The 19,075-nt window shown below is 41.0% G+C and overlaps 2 protein-coding genes across 2 annotated transcripts in view; both read right to left on the bottom strand.

Annotated features, from left to right (window-relative positions):
* Nucleotides 1-2,238, bottom strand: part of LOC132207165 (Fc receptor-like protein 5) — a 34,125-nt gene extending 31,887 nt beyond the window's left edge. Inside the window, exon 1 of the mRNA XM_059642346.1 lies at nt 2,095-2,238. The gene's annotated coding sequence lies outside the window, so the exon portion shown is untranslated. The remainder of the gene's footprint in view (nt 1-2,094) is intronic.
* Nucleotides 1-19,075, bottom strand: part of LOC132207190 (histone H3-like) — a 913,943-nt gene that overhangs the window by 205,781 nt on the left and 689,087 nt on the right. The gene's annotated exons all lie outside the window — the stretch shown is intronic.

Raw genomic sequence — 19,075 nt, 5'->3', positions numbered from 1 at the left:
ATTTGAGTGTAGGAGCACTGAGTTCTTGTTTCACATGCATCAGACTTCAGTTAGTCTGTACCTGCAGTTCTGTGTGTAGCCTGGGTCTCCTTATCTCAGTCAAGGTGTTATTCCCATGTACAGTGGGCCATAAAGATTCACGAGACTTGTCCCTGGGATGATGGCAATATCCTATGAAGAGACAGCGGGCAAACTGGGTCTGTACACTCAAGGGATTTGATGGATGAGCAATAATATCATTGAAAATACTGTCCCTAAAGGGAGAGACATAGCAGATACAGGTTTAATGTTTCCTGCATACAGGACACTAGAACCAGGCAGAATTTTAAAGTAAATGGGTATTAGGTCTCAGGTAAGGATTTATTTTGTTTTGCTTAATGCATTGTGATCCTTTAGAATTCTGGACCTGCAGGGGGCTAGAGCCATTTCATCTCCCTATATGTTTAAGGTAGAGGCTGACAAATTTCTGATCATCCTAATCATGAAGCTCTGCATGGAAATGTACATTTGATCAACTTGTTGGTTGAAAAACATTCTGTCTGAAATAATGCAGTGGCTATGAAAATATGGCATGTGAGATCAGATCGTAGCTGTGGTTGGTCTCAGGGAGAGACTGCAGATTACAAAGAGATCTTGATCAATTGGATCATGTGGCAGATGCAGTTTAATTTGGATAAATGTGAGATATTACATTTTGATGAAACAAACATGGGCAGGACTTATACAATTAATGGTGTGACCCTGAGTGCAGTTGTAGAACAGAGGGACCGAGGGGTTCAGGAACATATTTCTTTGAAATTTGTGTCACATACAGACAGGGTGGTTAAGAAGGAGCATGTTTGCCTTCATTGCTCAGACCAGTGAGTATAGCAGTTGGGGCACCATGTTAGGTTGTATAGGACATCGGTGAGTCCCATTCTGCAGTACAGTGTGCAGTTCTGGTTGTTCTGTTTTAAACTAGAGAGTGTTCAGGAAAGATTTACCAGGATGTTGCCAGAAACAGAGGGTGTCATACCTGAAAATAGGCTGGAGAGGCTGGAGCATTTTTCACTGGAGAATAGGGAGTTGAGAGGTGACCTAATAGAGGTTTGTAAAATCATGAGGGGCATATATAAGGAAAATAACATGAGTATTTTCCCTACACTAGGGAAGTTCATAACTAGAGGGCATATTTTTAAGGTGAGGGGAGAATGTTTTGAAGGGAGATGGGGCCAACATTTTTTCTGCAGAGAGTGGTTCATGTGTGGAACTAACCACCAGAGGAAGTGATGGAAATATGTTTAAAAGTGAATTTAAACGGCATTTGGACAAGTCCATGAAGAGGAAATGTTTGGAGAGAAAAGGGTGAATTGCGGCAGGAGGGACCAGTTTAGCTTGAGAATACGATCGGTGTGGACTAGTTGTACCGAAGGTCATCCTTCCATGCTGTATGTTTCTTCAACTCTATCAGCAACAACTGAGTCAAGTCTCATTGAAGCAAGTATGTCCAGTAAAGGTATCTGACATATTTGTGTTTCTATAAATGTCAGCTTCAACGCATTTTATTTAACTACAGGTCCAGAAAAAAACATGAACAACTTTTTTAGATCTTGTAAATGCCATTTAAGTTGCAGCCTCAGTGAAGAACTGATTAATGTGATGATAGGTAGATAGATAGAGAGAGAGAGAGAGAGAGAGATAGATAGATGTGACATTTTCTATTTAAATTTCTAACATCATTTTTTTCAAAATGGAGTGCACATCCATCAAAATTGCATCATTTCATTTACACTGTAGCCCTAAGCACCGGTTTAATGTTCATGATTTCCCTTCATTATGGGGAAAAAATCCATTATTAAATGCTAGCATTTGTTGTCAAAAATAGTGCTAAAAATGCAGTTACCCCTGAGATTGAAAAGTTAAAAGAAATTTCAAATCACAAAGCATTAAATCTTAACCATTGTAACAAAAACTCATTAGACAACAACAGAACATAGTAACCCTTTTGAAATACCAATCATTTCATGCACTAAAATGCTACACCAACTGACAATGCTCCTCGGTGAATTTGTGTCCAATTCAGACACACAATAAGTAATTTTCTGAAATACTTACACCACTGTTTTGATGGAATGGGAGAATCCAGCCAATGCTTGCCCTTCAAACCCTGTTGTCACAAAAGGATAAGTGTGGATTCTTTCCAGAAAAGAAACAGTCCTGAAGCTAGCAGCCTTTCCGAATGCCTCTATCTCCACACAGCATTGTGAACCACAATGCGAATTCTGTAAGAAACTTCTTTATTTTGACATTTCCCTTTTTTGATTTTGTTTTTGTCCTTTGAAGAACTTGCACCACAGCCAGAGGAGTGTTTTTGTTTCTAACGAGATGTGAGTAAACAGTGTTGCAATTGCCTGTTTCAATCAAGATAAAAAGAGAAAATATGCAAATGAAAGTGTATTGGTATTTCAGATGGGTGAGTATCAGCGCGTCTTGGAAATGCATCTCACTCTGCAGTGTGCAACAGGCAGAACTGTGTGTGGAAAGTTGTTATTTTATACGTGTTAGGCCACTGTGCAACATTGCAAGAGTGTCATCCCAACAGAGGTAATATCTCATTGAAGACAAACTTAGAATTAGAATTAGAAGTACGTTTATTGTCACTTTCACTGATGTACAAAGTATAGGAGTACAATGAAATGTGTGCATTGTTACCATGCATTGTGCCATCTTATTCCAAATGTAACTAGATACAAATCTGAGGTACAAAAATAGATTATTTACAAAACTATGTCCTGTTGCTTTGGACTCCCCCACCCTGGGAAAAAAAAAGACCTACTCACCCTATTCATGCCTCTATGTGATAGCCTCTGATACTTCATGGAATAAACAGCCAGCCTATTCAGCCTCTCCTGTTGATCTCAACCTCTAGTGTTGGCTACATCCTTGTAAATCTTTTCTGAACCCTTTCAAGTTTAACAACATCCTTCCTATAGCAGGGAGACCAGAACTGAGTGTAGTATACGAAAAGTGGCCTAAACAATGTCCTGTACAGCCACAAGATGATATACCAACTCCTACGCTCAAAGCATTGACCAATGAAGGAAAGTATGCCAAACACCTTCTTCACCACCCTATCTACCTGAGATTCCACTTCCAAGGAGCGATGAATCTGCACCCCTAGGTCTCTGTGTTCAGGAACACTCTCCAGTGCCCCACCACTAACTGCATAACTCCTTCCCACTTCCAGACACAGGATTAGAAAGGTTTGATGCAGGAACGCTGTTCCCAATTTAAGGATAAGATAATAATACAAAAGGTGCTGGAAAAGCTCAGCAGGTTTGGCAGTATCTGTGCAGGCAGTAAGAGAAACAGAGTTAACATTACAGGCTACAAATACAGGAAGTGTTGGGAAACTCAGCAGGTTTTGCAGCATCTACAGAGAGTGAGAGAGAAACAAAGTTAACACTTTCAAGTACAGCAACCCTTCTTCAGAGCCGATAGCAGCTGGGGAAAGGTGGTATATATGCTAAAGATAATGGGCAGGAGGGAAAGGAGTGAGCAGATAGACAGAGACAGAGCTGAAAGAGAGAGAAAGAAAGTTCAACAGACAAAGAAATAATAAGTAATGAACAAAGGGAAGGGGAAAAGCTGATAATGCGGACCATGACTTGATGAAAATGAGATGTCGTGCTGAAAGCAGCCCAGGCCATGACAAGGTCTGTGCTGTGGGGGCTGGGGAAAGGACATGGAAGGAGATGTATCAGGCTCGGAAATGGCTGAATTTGATATTGAGCCCAGAAGGTTGCAGGGGCCCCAAGCGGGAGATGAGATGCTGTACTCCCAGCTTGCTCTGAGCTTCGCTAGTACACTGCAGCAAGACACGCAAATGGAAATGTTGGTCAGTGTGGATCATGATGGAGTTTAAGGGGCTGGCTTGGGGAAGCACAGGGTCATTTTCACGGGCAGAACGTAGGCGTTCCACAAAAGTGATCGCTCAGTCTGTGTTTCGTCTCCCCAGTGTGGAGGAGACCACATTGTGAGCAGCAAATGCAGTTTGAGTGAAGTGCAGGTTGATCACTGCTTCACCCAGAAGGTGTGTCTGGAGCCTTGGATGATGGCTTTGAATTACTAACACGATTTTCCTTTTATCTTTCCGTCTATCTATCTATTTTCATTTCTTCGGTGAGATACCAATTTAATTGAAGTTTACAAGAAATAAAGAAGCTGCTAATGCTGCATTTCCAGGCCAGGAGTTAAATGTTAAATGAAAAAGCTGTCATTTATAGAAACACATATTAGTGAGATATCTTTACTGGACATACTTGCTTTGATGAGCTTGACTCAGTCAGTGCTTATCTTCAGACCTTCCCGACAACAAAGGACAGCTGGGCTCTAACCTCACACGCTTCATTTTCATAGCCACTGCAGTAATTCAGAGAACAAGCCTTTAAGCAAATGAGTTATCAATTCCATTATTCTGTTTACATGATATTACCACACACATGTTCCCAATATATAGAAGAATCTTTGAAGTAACAATACAACAGTGAGCAGCTTGTCAAAATATTTCAAGCATTTGTGTAAAACGCTTTGAGTATAAAGGCACACAATCTGGTTTACAACTGATCCGCAGAGAATGTGGACATGCTTAATTTATTGATTATTTTGACAGTACAATACTGATTTTAAAAAAACACATTTTGATTGACCACGCTTCTCTCTCGATGTGGCCAAAACCCAGGAGCAACAACGTTTGCTTGCTACCAAACTGCAATTGGCCATCAAAAGTTGGAAAAATGATCCGATCTCTGCGTTGCCCCACCGAGGCAAACTGTTGAATGGACAGACACATTCATAGAAAATAATACAGTACAGTGTAGGAGAAGGCCCATCAACCTTCCACGTCTGTGCCCGGCCATGATACCATTCTACACCAATCTCATCTGTCTGTATATGGTGCATATCCCCTCTGTTCCCTGCCTGCTCGTTGTCTGTCTGAACATCTGTTAAACATTGCCATTCTGTCTGCTTCCACCAGCTGCCCTGGCAGCATGTACTAGCAACTGACTACCTTCTGTATAAAAAAAAACTTGCCTTGCACAAAGCATTTAATAATGTTCCCCCTGCACATTAAATCTATGCCCTTTGTATTTCACATTCCCACTCTGGAAAAAGTCTCTGACTATCCAACCTGTCCAAGCCTCTCATAATTTTATATATTTCTGTTGGGTCATACTCACCCTCTGACATTTCAGCAAAAACAATCCAATCTTGTCCAAACTCTCCTCATAGTTAATGCATTCCAACCCAGGTAGCATCTTGGTAAAACTCTTTTACGCCCTCTCTGAAGCATCCATATCCTTCATATAGTGTGGCAAACAGAACTGCACACAATATTCCAAATGTGGTTGAAGTAAATAAAATAAAGTAAACTAGAATATAATTTTATACATTCATATTTAAAGTTCTATCTCTGAATTAGGAATGCTTTCAAACAAAATCAAATCCTTGCAGCCAGCAATAAATTGCAAGAAAATGTTAAACTGGCAGGCTTTACGAGTGCAAAAAGGATGTGTGCTTTTTACATTTTTTTTGATACTCTCCATTATTATGAACAATCAGATTCAGTTCATGTAGACAGTAGGAACTGCAGATGCTGGAGAATCTGAGATAACAAGTTGTAGAACTGGATGAACACAGCAGGCCCAGCAGCATCAGAGGAGCAGGAAGCCTGACATTTCAGGCCTAGATCATTTCTGATGAAAGATCTAGGTCCGAAAGGTCAGTTTTCCTGCTCCTCAGATGCTGCTTGGCCTGCTGTGTTCATTCAGCTGTACTACCTTGTTATCGAGATAATAGGAACTGCAGATGCTGGAGAATCCAAGATAACAAGGTGTGGAGCTGGATGAGCGCAGCAGGCCAAGCAGCATCTGAGGAGCAGGAAAACTGACCTTTCAGGCCTAGACCTTTTGTCAGAAATGGGGGAGAGGAAGAGGGTTCTGAAATAAATAGGGAGAGAGGGGGAGGCGAATTGAAGATAGATAGAGGAGAAGATAGGTGGAGAGGAGACAGACAAGTTAAAGAGGCGGGGATGGAGCCAGTAAAGGTGAGTGTAGGTGGGGAGGTAAGACCATAAGACCATAAGACATAGGAGTGGATGTAAGGCCATTCGGCCCATCCAGTCCACTCCGCCATTTAAATCATGGCTGATAGGCATTTCAACTCCACTTCCTTGCACTCTCCCCATAGTCCTTGATTCCTTCTGAGATCAAGAATTTGTCGATCTTTGCCTTGAAGGCATCCAACGTCCCAGCCTCCACTGCACTCCGTGGCAATGAATTCCACGAGCCCACCACTCTCTGGCTGAAGAAATGTCATCTCATTTCAGTTTTAAATTTATCCCCTCTAATTTTAAGGCTGTGACCATGGGTCTCTACCCACAGGTAGAGAAGAGATAGGTCAGTCCAGAGAGGACGGACAGGTCAAGGGGACGGGATAAGGTTAGTAGATAGGAAATGGGGGTTCTTGATGGCAGTTGGAGATGAAGAGTTTGAGGGAGGTTAGGAGGCCTTGGGGTGGTGTCCAGGAGGAGGGCTTGTGTTGGAGGCTGGAGAAGGGATCAGTAGAGGAAGGGCTAGGCTCACAGTTAAAGAAGTAAGCGTGGAGGTGGAGGCAGCGGAAAAACTGTTCAATGTCCAAACGTGACCGGTATTCGTGGCTGTAGTACTTGGTTTGCTTCAGGACATGGTCGAGCAGTTTCAAGGCCAAAGAGATTACAAGAGAGTTGCAGTCGGAGAGAGATCCCCTGAGGTTTGTCCAGAGGGAGGAGGGTAATTTCTTCATGTTATCTCCCATTCAGTTATCATTGAGTTGGCTTGTCCTCTTGTGGAAAAACATAAGCTGTCAAGAAATGATGAAGGTAAAAGTCATCATAGTCATACAAAATCAGCAGGAATGCGTTGACTGGTGGTCCCATAACCTGAGGATCACCAGACCTCAGGTGAAGAGAGATGTTGAGAAGGAGAATTGTCAATCGGCCATACAGTCAAACAGGCATAGAGCATGGAATAGGCCCTTTGGCCCAACTCGCCCATGCTAACCAGGTTTCCTAAACCGAATGAGTCCCACTTGCCTGCATTTGGCCCATTTCCCTCTGAACATTTCCGATCCATTTACCAGTCAAAACGTCTCTTAAATGTCGTAATTGTCCCTGTAGTGTTTATAATGAAGTCGCTCGGGTGGAGATCATAGAATATGAGTTTCCCCGATTCAATCAAATATACACATCAAAGAGGGAACCCTGGCTGACAGATATAAACAGGAATGTTTCAGGTTCAGTTTACTCTGAGAGCTGACTCAGTGTCAAGTACTATGCACATATAAATAAAGGGTGATGTGATGTTGGGCACCAGCCTCCGTGGAATTATTTCAGCATGAAAATCAGTCTTAGTGAATAAGCAACCTTGCCATGTCTCGGGAATGTGTTGTTTTGCAGCAACACCTAGTCTTGTTCCTGAACACCAAGCACAGGGTAAGTATTCTGAATACCAGAATGCCAGATTCAGGGTGGTATGGATCAGGGACAGATTTCAGATTTTAATTCCCATGAAGTGCCTTGTCAGACAAAAACCTGACAGTGTAATTACTCTTGGTAAGGACACAAAGACAGCAAGCCAAGCTAAATCAGTCTCACTATCACTGGATTCACGGCATAGTGAAATTAAAATATTCAATGAATCTCAAAATTGTCCCATTGTTCCCAACTAAACACTAAGATCACAAGAATCAGTGCTTTGTCCAGTGCTTTTTAGTTATTTAAATGAATGATTTGGATGTGAATATGGCATGGACAGGGTGAATAGCAAAAGATCTTTCCTCAGGGTAGGGGATTCCAAATCTATCTGGTGTAGGATGAAGCTGAGAGTGGAAAGATAAATAAGGGACCTGAGGGGTCAACTTTTTCACACACAGAGTGGGGCATGTGTGGAATGAGTTGCCAAAGGAAGTGGTAGGGGTTTTTACAATTAAAACATTTAAAAGTCATGGCCAGGAAGGGTTTTGAGGGATAGGGGTCAATGCTGGCAAATGCGAACAGAATAATTTTGGATATTTGTTCGGCATGGATAAGTTGGATTGACAGGTCTATTCTGTGGCACATCTCTAAGACTATGACTAATAACAGATACCCAAAACCAAGTTTATAACTTGAATGGGAATGAACAAGTTATTATTAAATTTGTACCTTTAGCACAGCTAAGCTAAACAGTAAGGTAATCTAATTAATGTTAATGATTTCAACTCAGACCTCTTTGATCACATCTACCACAAATGGTAGTCAGGTAGGCACAACTTAAAGTAATGAACTAAAAGAAAATAAATTTGCCAGTTTGAAAACTGTTATAACAATGAGTGCAGGACCTTATGGAATGCTTGAACCAATGTGTTGTATCACAGACACATGGAATTATATTTGGTTGGATCCTGTGGTCACTGGGCCATGTAAAATGTTCCAGCTGGATCCGAGAAACATTCACTGCTTTCTTATGACCTGGGATTTATTTATCTGAAATTTCACCAAGTCAACCGTTGAACCTAAGGCTAGATACAATATAAGGCACACACAGCTTCTCTCTAGCACCTTCCTTGCATGCACGCTTCGGCAGTTAAAAAGAACCAACCGTTCAATTTATGATAATAAAGTGTGAAGTTGGATGAACACAGCAGGCCAAGCAGCATCTCAGGAGCACAAAAGCTGACGTTTCGGGCCTAGAAGGGTCTAGGCCCGAAACGTCAGCTTTTGTGCTCCCTGAGATGCTGCTTGGCCTGTTGTGTTCATCCAGCTCCACACCTTGTTATCTCCCTTCTATTCTTCTATGATCTTTCTTTGTAAGAATAATCCAGGTATTAACACCTTCAATTTCTATTTGTCAAAGAATTTCAGAATAAAATTCACACATTTTTGAAGATAATCCTCATGCACTCCTGAGGGCAATTTTGAAGAAGAACAATATTTATCCTGTAGGAGAGGAGAGTGTTGATCGCTTAGAAAGTAGATAATGGCTTGCAGAGGTGTTGCAACTGATAATAAAGGCACTAAAGCTGATTGACTTCAAATAGCAGATATCATTTCAGTTTTACATAACACTAACTGGGTAGGGTGTGGTTCTGGTAAAGCTCAGAGGCACAGTCTCAGCATAAAAGAACACCAATTTAAGACTGAAACAATGAGGAATTTCTTCTCTCAGAGAGTTGTGATTCTTTGAACTCCTTGCCACAGAGAGATGTGCGGGCAGAGACCTTGTGTACATTGAAGTGCGAGATAAATAGATTCTTGATCAGTCAATGAAGTGAGCGAGAAGACAGGAAAGTGGACGTGAGGAATGTCAGGTGGGGCAGGCTCAAGGGCCTGAATGGCCTATTCCTGTTCCCATTTTTATTGGCTTATGAAGTACCTAATTAGTCCGATCCATTTTATTCAGTTGTGAAAGACTGTTGCTTGACAAAAAAAATCTCCCTTTTGTCTCAAGGAAACCAGGTCCTCAGTAGTAAAAAGAAGCAAAAGAACTGCAGATGTTCTAAATTTCTGGAACAAAAAAAAAGATGCTGGAAAAGCTCAGCAGGTCTGGCAGCATCTGTGGAGGAGAAAACAGAGTTAACGTTTGCGGTCTGGTGACCCTTCCTCAGAACTGTTTAGAGGAAGTTCTGAGGAATGGTCACCAGACCCAAAGCGTTAACTCTGTTTTCTCCTCCACAGATGCTGCCAGACCTGCTGAGCTTTTCCAGCAACTTTTTTGTTTGTTCCTCAGTTGTAATAGATGTTTGATTTTTGTATGTGCACAAATGCCACGTTGTGGTAAGCTGTGTCTAAAGTTCAGAATCAACAATAGGCTAATTGTATTCATGCTCTCAGTGGTATTTGTGTGTATTGCAGACCAATTTCAAGCTACTCTCCAGCAGCCAAATAAAAAATATTACCATTTACTTTATGTCCTGCTCAACTATTCTGGACTGCATCTTCTTTTTTTAAAGAAAAAGCACACGTGGGTTGTGGGTCTGACTGGCTGGGTCAGAATTTCCTGCCCATTCCCAAATGCACAGTTAAAAGTGAAACATGAACTGGTTTCTTATGCACAGTGTTAGTGCCCCTGCCTCTGAGCCAGGATTCCTGAGTTCAAGCTCCATGTGCTCCAGAGTTGTGTAATCTCTGTACAGGTTCAGTACAAAATTCATAATCATTGCATGTCCTGAGGGATATGTAAGCCAGACAAGTTTTAGACAGGAGATTTCCGACTGAATATGGTGAAACTGATTCAGATGATTTGTTTCTGTCACTCCCCAATAATTAATATCATCATCATGAGACTTTTAATAACTGACTTCCTTTTCAGTTGAATTCAAATTTTTTCTTGGTAAGGCTGTTCTAAAGTTTAAAGAAAGATTTTATGCTTGGTTTTCAACTGTGGTGTGCAGTTCTGCAATTAAGCTTCCAGAACCTAGAGGGCAGCCTTTCGCAGACATTACATATGAATTAAACAGCTTCGTGTTGGAAATTCCTCGGGCGACTGTACGGAGTTTGCACATTCTGCCCATGTCTGCATGAGTTTCCTCCGTGCTCCGATTTCCTCACACAGTCCAAAGATGTGCAGGGTGGGTGGATTGGCCATGCCAAATTACCCGTAGTGTTCAGGGATGTGTATCCCAGGTGTTTTATAAGGGGAGCTCTGTCTGGGTGGGATGCTCCAAGGGTCAGTGTTGACTTGTTGGGCCAAAGGGCCTGTTTCCACACAGTAGCGTTTCTGTAATGTGAAATTCCACCATTTGTCATGGGGAGAATGTGAACTCAGTTCTCCAAAACAATAGGTAGGAGTCTGGATTAATAATCTAACCATAATTGTATTTAGCCATTTTGATAATCCTTTCAAGGCCCATCAGGAATCAGTATTCTCCTCATGGAGATCATTGACTGAGTTTACCTGGTAACACACTTTGACCCACCCACTTGGGATTCATCATCTGAGCCCTTTATAAACTCAGGTGTACATTTGCGGAACTGGCCACCCCAGGCTGCAACTAGCCCATGTAATCCATGAGTTGTGGTTCTATTTTGGTGTTCGACAACTAACTATGGTCCCTTTCCAGTCCTTCTTCATGAGTTATTACAGCCATCAGTGCCAGCATTGTATCACACACCTATGGGAATATGATTATCATTGAAATGTGTTGCTTCATTCAGAATCCCATTCCCCTTCAGTTTATTGTACATTTCTGAATTGTGTGCAGGTTTCACTTGTTGCTTGTGTCTTTATCTTCAAAGCCCAGTTCATTGGAATGATACAGCATGGGGATTTAAAGAGTAATCCTGAGCACCCAATGTAAATTTGCCTGGAGTGCATTGTATGTTTGGAGCATTTTAGTGCGATGGGTTTTGTTAATCAGAAATTGTACGACTGTTATGAATGAGTGCTTTGGTTTGGTCTCTACAGAAGCATTTTGTATAACTTCCAGGAATCCTATGGGCATAACGTGTACAACCCATTATTCTCCGAATGGAAAAATGGGCATAACGTGTACAACCCATTATTCACCGAATGGAAAAATGGAGCTTTAAAAAGAACACAACTTTGAAAATGAGTTCGAACTATGAAATACATATATACTAACATACATCTGTCTAATTGATCTCTCAACACTGATCTCTCCAGGAATTGATAGTCTCATAACATCAAATTGAGAACTGTGAACACTAAACATCTGAAACAAAAACAGAAATTCCTGGAGAAACTCAGCAGGCCCCACAGCATCTGGGCAAAGACAGATCAAGAGAAACAGAGTTAAGGTTATACATTCTCAAGTGAGGTCATGCAATTTGGTAAGAAGAATAAAAGCATGGACTATTTTCTAAATGGAGAGAAAATTCAGAAGTCTGAAGTGCAAAGAGACTCGGGAGTTCTCGTCCAGGACCGTTTCAAGATAAGCTTGCAGGTTGAATCAGTAGTCAGGAAGGCAAATGCAATGTTGGCATTTATTTTGAGAGGTCTTGAATATTAAAGCAGGGATGTATTACAAAGGCTTATGTAAGGCTCTGGTCAGGCCACATTTGGATTATTGTGTGCGGTTTTGGGCTCCATATCTCAGGAAGGATGTACTGGCCCTGGAGCGGGGTTTAAGAGGAGGTTCACAAGAATGGCCCCAGGATTGGAAAGCTGAACATATGAGGAACTCTGGGATTATATTCATTGGAGTTGAGAAGGATAAAGTGGGATCTAATTGAAATTTTCAGAATACTAAATGGTCTGGACAAAGTAGATGTTGTGAAGATGCTTCCATTGGTAGGAGAGTGTAGGGCCCGGGGGCACAGACTTACATAAAGAGAAGGCCTTTTAGAATGGAGAAAAGGAGAAACTTCTTCAGCCAGAGAGTGGTGAATCTATGGAATTCACTGCCACAGAAGGATGTGGAGTCAAGGTCATTGAGTACATTTAAGACTGAGATACATTCTTGATAATCGGGGGATCAATGATTAAGGGGAGAAAGCAGGAGAATAGGGTTGAGGAACTTATTATCCATGATTGAATGGCAGAGCAGACTCGATGGGCTGAATGGTCTAATTTCTGCTCCTATGTCTTATCGTCTTAAACACAGAAAGTGCGAAAGAAACTCAGAAGCTCTGGCAGCACCTTTGGGGAGAGATGCATCAGGAGAGAGAGAGAGGGAGGAAGAAAGAGAGAAATAGAGTTAACATAGGTGCTATAATGTTCTATGTTCTATTACAGTGCCTAAACACAAAGTGCTGGTGAAACTTAGCAAGTCTGGCTGCATCTGTGGAGAGTGAGAGAGAAACAGAGTTAACATTTCAAGTCAACCCTTCTTTAAAGCCGATAGTAGCTTGAAAAAGATCCTGACCCAAAATGTTAACTTTCTTGCTCATCTGATGATGTCTGGCCTCCTGTGTCCCTCCAGTTACACACTGCATTATCCATCTCATGACAGGCCTGTGCTATGGGGGCTGGGCAATGGACATGGAAGGAAGCGTATCAGGCTCTGAAATGATTGAACTCAACTTTGGGCCCTGAAGGCTGCAGTGGCCCCAAGCAGGAGCTGAGATGCTGTTCCTCCAGCTTGCTCTGTGATTGGCTGGAACACTGCAACAAGCCCCAAAGACAGAGATGTTGGCCGGGCGGAACACAGTGGGATGTTGAAGGGGCAGGCAACTGGAAGCTTGTGGTCGTTTTAACAGATGGAAAATACGTGTCCTGTGAAGAAGTCGTCTGTGTTTCGTCTCCCCAGTGTGGAGGAGATTATGCTGTGAGCAGTGAACACAGTTTGAGTGAAATGCAGGTAAATTGGGGCTTCACCCAGAAGGTGTATCTGCAGCCTCGGGTAGCGAGGAGGGAGGAAGTAAGGGGGCAAGTGTTCCACCTTCTGTAATCGCATGATCTGACAGGAGGGTGGTTTTACTTCCTGCCTTTCATTGAGGTCAAACAGAGCAGCTGTACTCAGTCATTGGGCAGGGTACAGTTTGTGGTCATTTTCTGATCTTGGAAAAAATGTCCTGCATCTGCTGCCTTTGTATTGCAAATGTAATTTTCCCTCTGCCTATCTCTCTCTACATATGCACCATTTCTTCAGTTAGACTCCAATTTATTTGAAGTTTACCAGTACTGAAATTAAAAATGCTGAAGCTCCTTTTCCAGGAGAGGAATTAAATAAACATGTGCTGCATTTGTCATTTACAGAAGCACACGTGTCAGATAACTTTACTGGTCATGCTTTCTTCACTGAGGCTTGACTTCATCATTGCTAAACTTTAGTCCCTCCCTTAGATGAAGGACAGATGGGGTCTAATCTTACTGATTGCATTTTTGTAGCCACTGCATTAATTCAGGGAACAAGTCTTTAAGCCAACAAATGCATCAAGTTCCATTAATCTGATGACACAATATTACTGCAAATATGTTCCCGATATATAGATTGGAAGTGAATCCGACCTTTTTGCTGCAGCAATGCAACAGTGAGCAGCTTGTCAAAATATGCCCAAGTGTTTGCACTTAAAGCTTTCCGTTTAAATGTATTACAGTCTGGTTTACAACCAACCTACAGAGAACGATGGCATGGCTAACTTATTATTTATTTTAATGGTACAATACTGATTCAAAAAGAAGTAAATTTCGATTGACTGTTCTCTTTCATTGTCGTCAAAATCCTGGAGCAAAAATATTTGTGTGCCTTTGAGTTGCAATTGACCATCAAAAATTGAAAAATTGCTCCTATCTCTGTGTTGTGCCACTGAGGCAAACTGATGAAAGTGTCCATACTTACACAGAACGTAGAAAGATGCAGTACAAGAGCAGGTGCTTCAGCCCACCATGTCTTCTCTTGACCATTCTACACTATTGAAATCTGCCTGTACAAGGTCTATATCCCTCTATTCCCTACCTGCTCATGTCTCTGTCTAAATGCCCCTTCAATGTTGCTACACTATCTGCTTCCATGCCTGGCAGCAAGTTCTTGGCACCTACTACCCTCGTATAAATACCTTGCCTCGCACGACCTTTAAATGATTCCCCCCCACCTTAAACCTATGCCCCTCATTGTAATAACTAGTACCGTCCTGCAAAAACAGACTCTGACAATCCAACCTATCCGTGCCTCTCATAATTTTATATACTTCTATTAATTCCCCCTCAGCCTCTGACATTCTTGCAAAAACAATCCAAGCTTGTCCAACCTCAATCCTGGTAAACCTCTTTTGCGCCCTCTCCAAACTTCCACATCCTTCGAATACAACAATACACATATTCCACATGTGGTCAAAATAAAGTCTGATAAAATTTTATACCTTCTTAACCTAAAGTTCTACGTCTGAATTGGGAATGCTTCTAAATGAAAACAAAAGCTTGCGAACAGCAATAATTTTTGAAAAATAAATTAAACTGGTGGAATTTGTGGATACGATAAGCAAATGTGTGTTTGGGAAATTGTATGACACTGTTGCAAAGTTTGTTTGAGAGCTTGTGGATTGGGAGGCAGGAAGTTAGAATTTGCTTGTAAAATGCTGGGTGGTGGGTGAAGCATTGCATGGTGCCTTTAAAATATGATGTGATTTTTTTCTATGCTTAAAGACTTAAAATGGATGTTTATGAGCAGCACCTGAATGTTTGCAAATACACAGAGGGCACCCAGATTGAAAACTTTGTGTCAAAAGGCTGTCCAGTTAACAGGTCAAACAGCAGCTTTTAACCAAAACAACAAGCTTTTGAATTTAGCTAATCAGTTTGAACCAGACACTTCAATGCCAAAAACCAACCACATTTAAATCTGATGGTTTTGACAACGTAGGACTAATCCTATTGTAAGAAATTGATGTGTCATCAAGTGTATAAAAGAAGGGGGCAGTTGGACAAAGAGCAGAGAGCTAAGTGCCATCTGACAGAGCTAAAAGGTCTCATCACTCAAGAGAAAAACACTGGCTCACAGCCTCCTCTGTGTCTTAGAGAAAGCGCCATCTAAATATTAAAGGTACCAACAGCACAATGAGTTAATATTCCTGACAGAAGAATCAACAAAGAGGATGTTCCTGACAGAATGTTTGGTGGAGAAGGCACAGAACATTCCGAAAGACATGCAACCAAGCTGTAATTTCAAGAGAGACTATATTTATGAAGTAAGGCTTGCAATTATTGGAGCAGCATACCATTAGGACATTGCTTTCTTTCGAAATACTTAATAGTGGGAAGGGTTTATTCAGTCTGTTAAACGTTTAGCTAATTTGCTCACTGTTAGATTTAGACAAATAAACTGTACTTGTTGGTTTTAAAGTGGTTGTCATGGTTTTCTTTTTAGTTTAACCACTAGACATTGCTGAAAGGCAGGTTACAACACTTTTCATGCTCCTTTTCACAGATTATAGAGTGAGGGGCTCCTCTTTTGTGTGTTTTGGGTTTAGTTCTCAGAGAAAGGTAAACCCCCACTTTATAACAATACTCTCCACTGTTATGAACAAATCAGTTTCAGTTATCATTGAGGAGGTTTGTCCTCGTGTGGGAAAACAAACTATCAAGAAACCATCAAGGTAAAAGTCAGCACAATCTTAATAGATATGGAAGATGACACCACAGTTGCTGGTGTCGTGGACACTGAAGGTGGTTATCTCAGTGTATAATTGGACCTTGATGAGATGGCTCAAGGAGTGGCAGATGGACTATAATTTAGATAGATGTGAGGTGTTGCATTTTGGTAAAGCAAATCTTGTCAGTGTAGATGAATTGGATTGGAAAATCTATTCCATGCTGTACATGCCTATGACTACAAAAAACAACAGATATCCAACACCAAGTTTATAACTTGAACAGGAATTAACAATTTATTCTTAAAGGTGTAGCTTTAGCAAAGTTAAACTAAGCAACATGGCATTCCAAGTAATGATTATGATTTCAGCTCAGTTCTCTTCGGTTACATCTGCCACACGTGCATATGGACAGGCAGATAAAATTAAATGGATAAATTAAAAGAAACTAAGTTTGCCAGTTTGATAACTGTCATCACAATGTGTGGAGGTCTTCATAGAATCATTGAACAATGTGTTGTATCACAGGCACATGGGATTATATTTGGTTGAATCCTGTGACCACCGTTCCATCAGGCTCTGAGAAACATTCACTTCTTTCTCAGAAACTGGGAGTCTGTTATCAGAAATTTCAACATTTCATTCATTGAACATAAAGCTTGATGAAGTAGAAGACACACACAGCTTCCCTCTTGCACCTTCTGAGCATGCAACCTTCTGGAGTTGAAAAAATACAATGAGTTCCATTTGTGATTTCTTTTTTTCAACATTTTCTGTGGTTTGCTGGCCAGCACTGAATTTCCTTTGATTGACCGATACAACATGCAATCAGCTGCCAGTCATTTTGATTAGCATATCCTGGTGCGGAAATGTCTGCAGTGCTCTTCGAACAAGAATTAACCCACAATTATTTTTCCTGGTCAATGTCCAAATGCAAACATGAGTTTCTTGCTCTTTTAAAAATGAAATAGAAGCAACCTCCTGATCAAAGTTCCAAATTCAATGGTGAAATTCAGTTCACAGCTCCAACAATGGAGAAAAACAATAATGGTCCCAACACAACATTTCTCAGTCCATTGTACGTTGCATACATTGCGTACATGCCTGTCATTAGATTCAGTGACCACACAGTCATCAGGCTACACCCTTGCTGAACAAATGCAATTCCTCAGTTCCCTTTTGTCATAATTTTCATTTTCTTTTATCTTTGTTCATGGGATTGGGGCAAGTCTAGACACACAGCTTTATTTTGCATTTTATTTGTTCTTGATGAGTCAATCTACATCCCTATTCTCGGAATCCAGCAGCTTGCAACTGATGAGGAATCCTTTTGTTGTATCCTTGTGATGGACCAGAGCGAATGTCCTTGTTGAATTATTGAACCACTGAAGGAATTGATTGTTCTGTCTGTGATGTTGCCCCTGGACATCGTTGGACTTGCAGGAAAAAAAAGAGATTTAAAAAATCATTCCCAAGCATTCATTGTCTAAAACCTGTTTGAAATTTGGTTCGGACTTTTCAAAACTACAAAACAACTGTTCATTTCATTGTCATCAGAAATTGTCAAATAGAACTTTCAATGCAAGGAGCAGATCCCTTTGTCAGGAAAAGGGAAAAGAGGAAACATTCATTTGACAAAATTTCCCAGAATTATTTTGAAGGGGCGTCATGGGCTCAAAATGTTAACTCTGCATAAGATGTACAGCAGAAATTCACCAAGATCCTTTGACAGCTCCTTACAAACCCAAAACTACTTCCATCTTCGACCAGGGCAATACATTGGAATATCACCCTCTTCAAGTTCCACTCCAAGCCAGTCACCATCTCGAATGGGAATTATATTACCTGTTTCTTCAGTGTCACTGGCTGAAAACCCTGGAGTGCGCTCCCTGAGGACAGAGGAAATAGGAACAATCTGACCCATCAAGCCTTTTCTGCCATTCAATAAGATCATGACTGACCCTCAAAGGGCATTATGGGTCACCCTACAGCACATGGACTGCAGTGGCACATACCACCACCTCCTCAAGGGACAACTAGGAACAGGACAATTAATACTGGCCTGGCAGCAATACCCATGTCCCATGAGAAAATATTAAATATTTCAAGCTCTGTAAATATCCTACAAAATTCTCTTGAATATTCAAATACACAAGGTTAAGATATTGAACTAACAGTAACTTCAGATATTGGCAAGTCTACCCATAATTAGTATTAACATCCTCATTTTAAATTTCACAATCTTTTATTTTGAATGTAAGTATGAAAGGAAATGAGAAAACTATCATAATTAATAGGATCAACACACCTTCTTACCATTTATATTCTTCAGTTCCTGGGATTTATTTCTCAGTTCCAACGCAAGAAAGGTTGCAAGCAGAACCAAAACAACAGCTGTGAGACACAGGCGAAATAGCTGATCAATAGAATGATGATCTTCAGTGAAAACAAAAAGAACATGCCCTGGTAAATTAGGGGGGCATTAACATGAAGAAAATTCCAAATTTGCTTCATTTTGCAATCAGTCTGTTTTTATGATAATCAATACATTCTGTGGTGGGGCTTGAACATGCAAATTCTGACCCAGGGAGAGGTCTTCTCCTTGTGAGCTACAATGTGGAGTATGTATGAGCGGCTACTGGCTCTGTGGTATTCTGGCTGGGCTAACCCCCCCCCAGGTTACTTGCTCTGAAAACGTACAATAATCCTGAAACAAAAATTTCACATTTGTGTTAAAATCTTGAAAAAAAATAGAAGAATAATCATGGCTCTCCTGTCAACTTTTGAAATTATATCAATATTTGATGGATACAGTGTGAAAGAGGAGAGCACATGTGACATTAAAAATAGGAACAGTAGTTCTCTATTGAAGTGACAATATTAAAACTTGTAGCAATATTGGTAACACAATTAATGTTACCAATGGTAAGGCCACATTTGGAGTACTGTGTAGGATTCTGGTCCCCCTGCAAGGAAGTGTGTTGTTAAAATGGAAAGGGTGCAGAAAAATCTTACAAGGAAGTTATTGAG

This window comes from Stegostoma tigrinum, chromosome 44 (assembly GCF_030684315.1).
Source record: "Stegostoma tigrinum isolate sSteTig4 chromosome 44, sSteTig4.hap1, whole genome shotgun sequence".
NCBI lineage: Eukaryota > Metazoa > Chordata > Chondrichthyes > Orectolobiformes > Stegostomatidae > Stegostoma > Stegostoma tigrinum.
The sequence above is the reverse complement of the archived record's forward strand: the minus strand, read 5'-3'. Positions and strand labels throughout refer to the sequence as shown.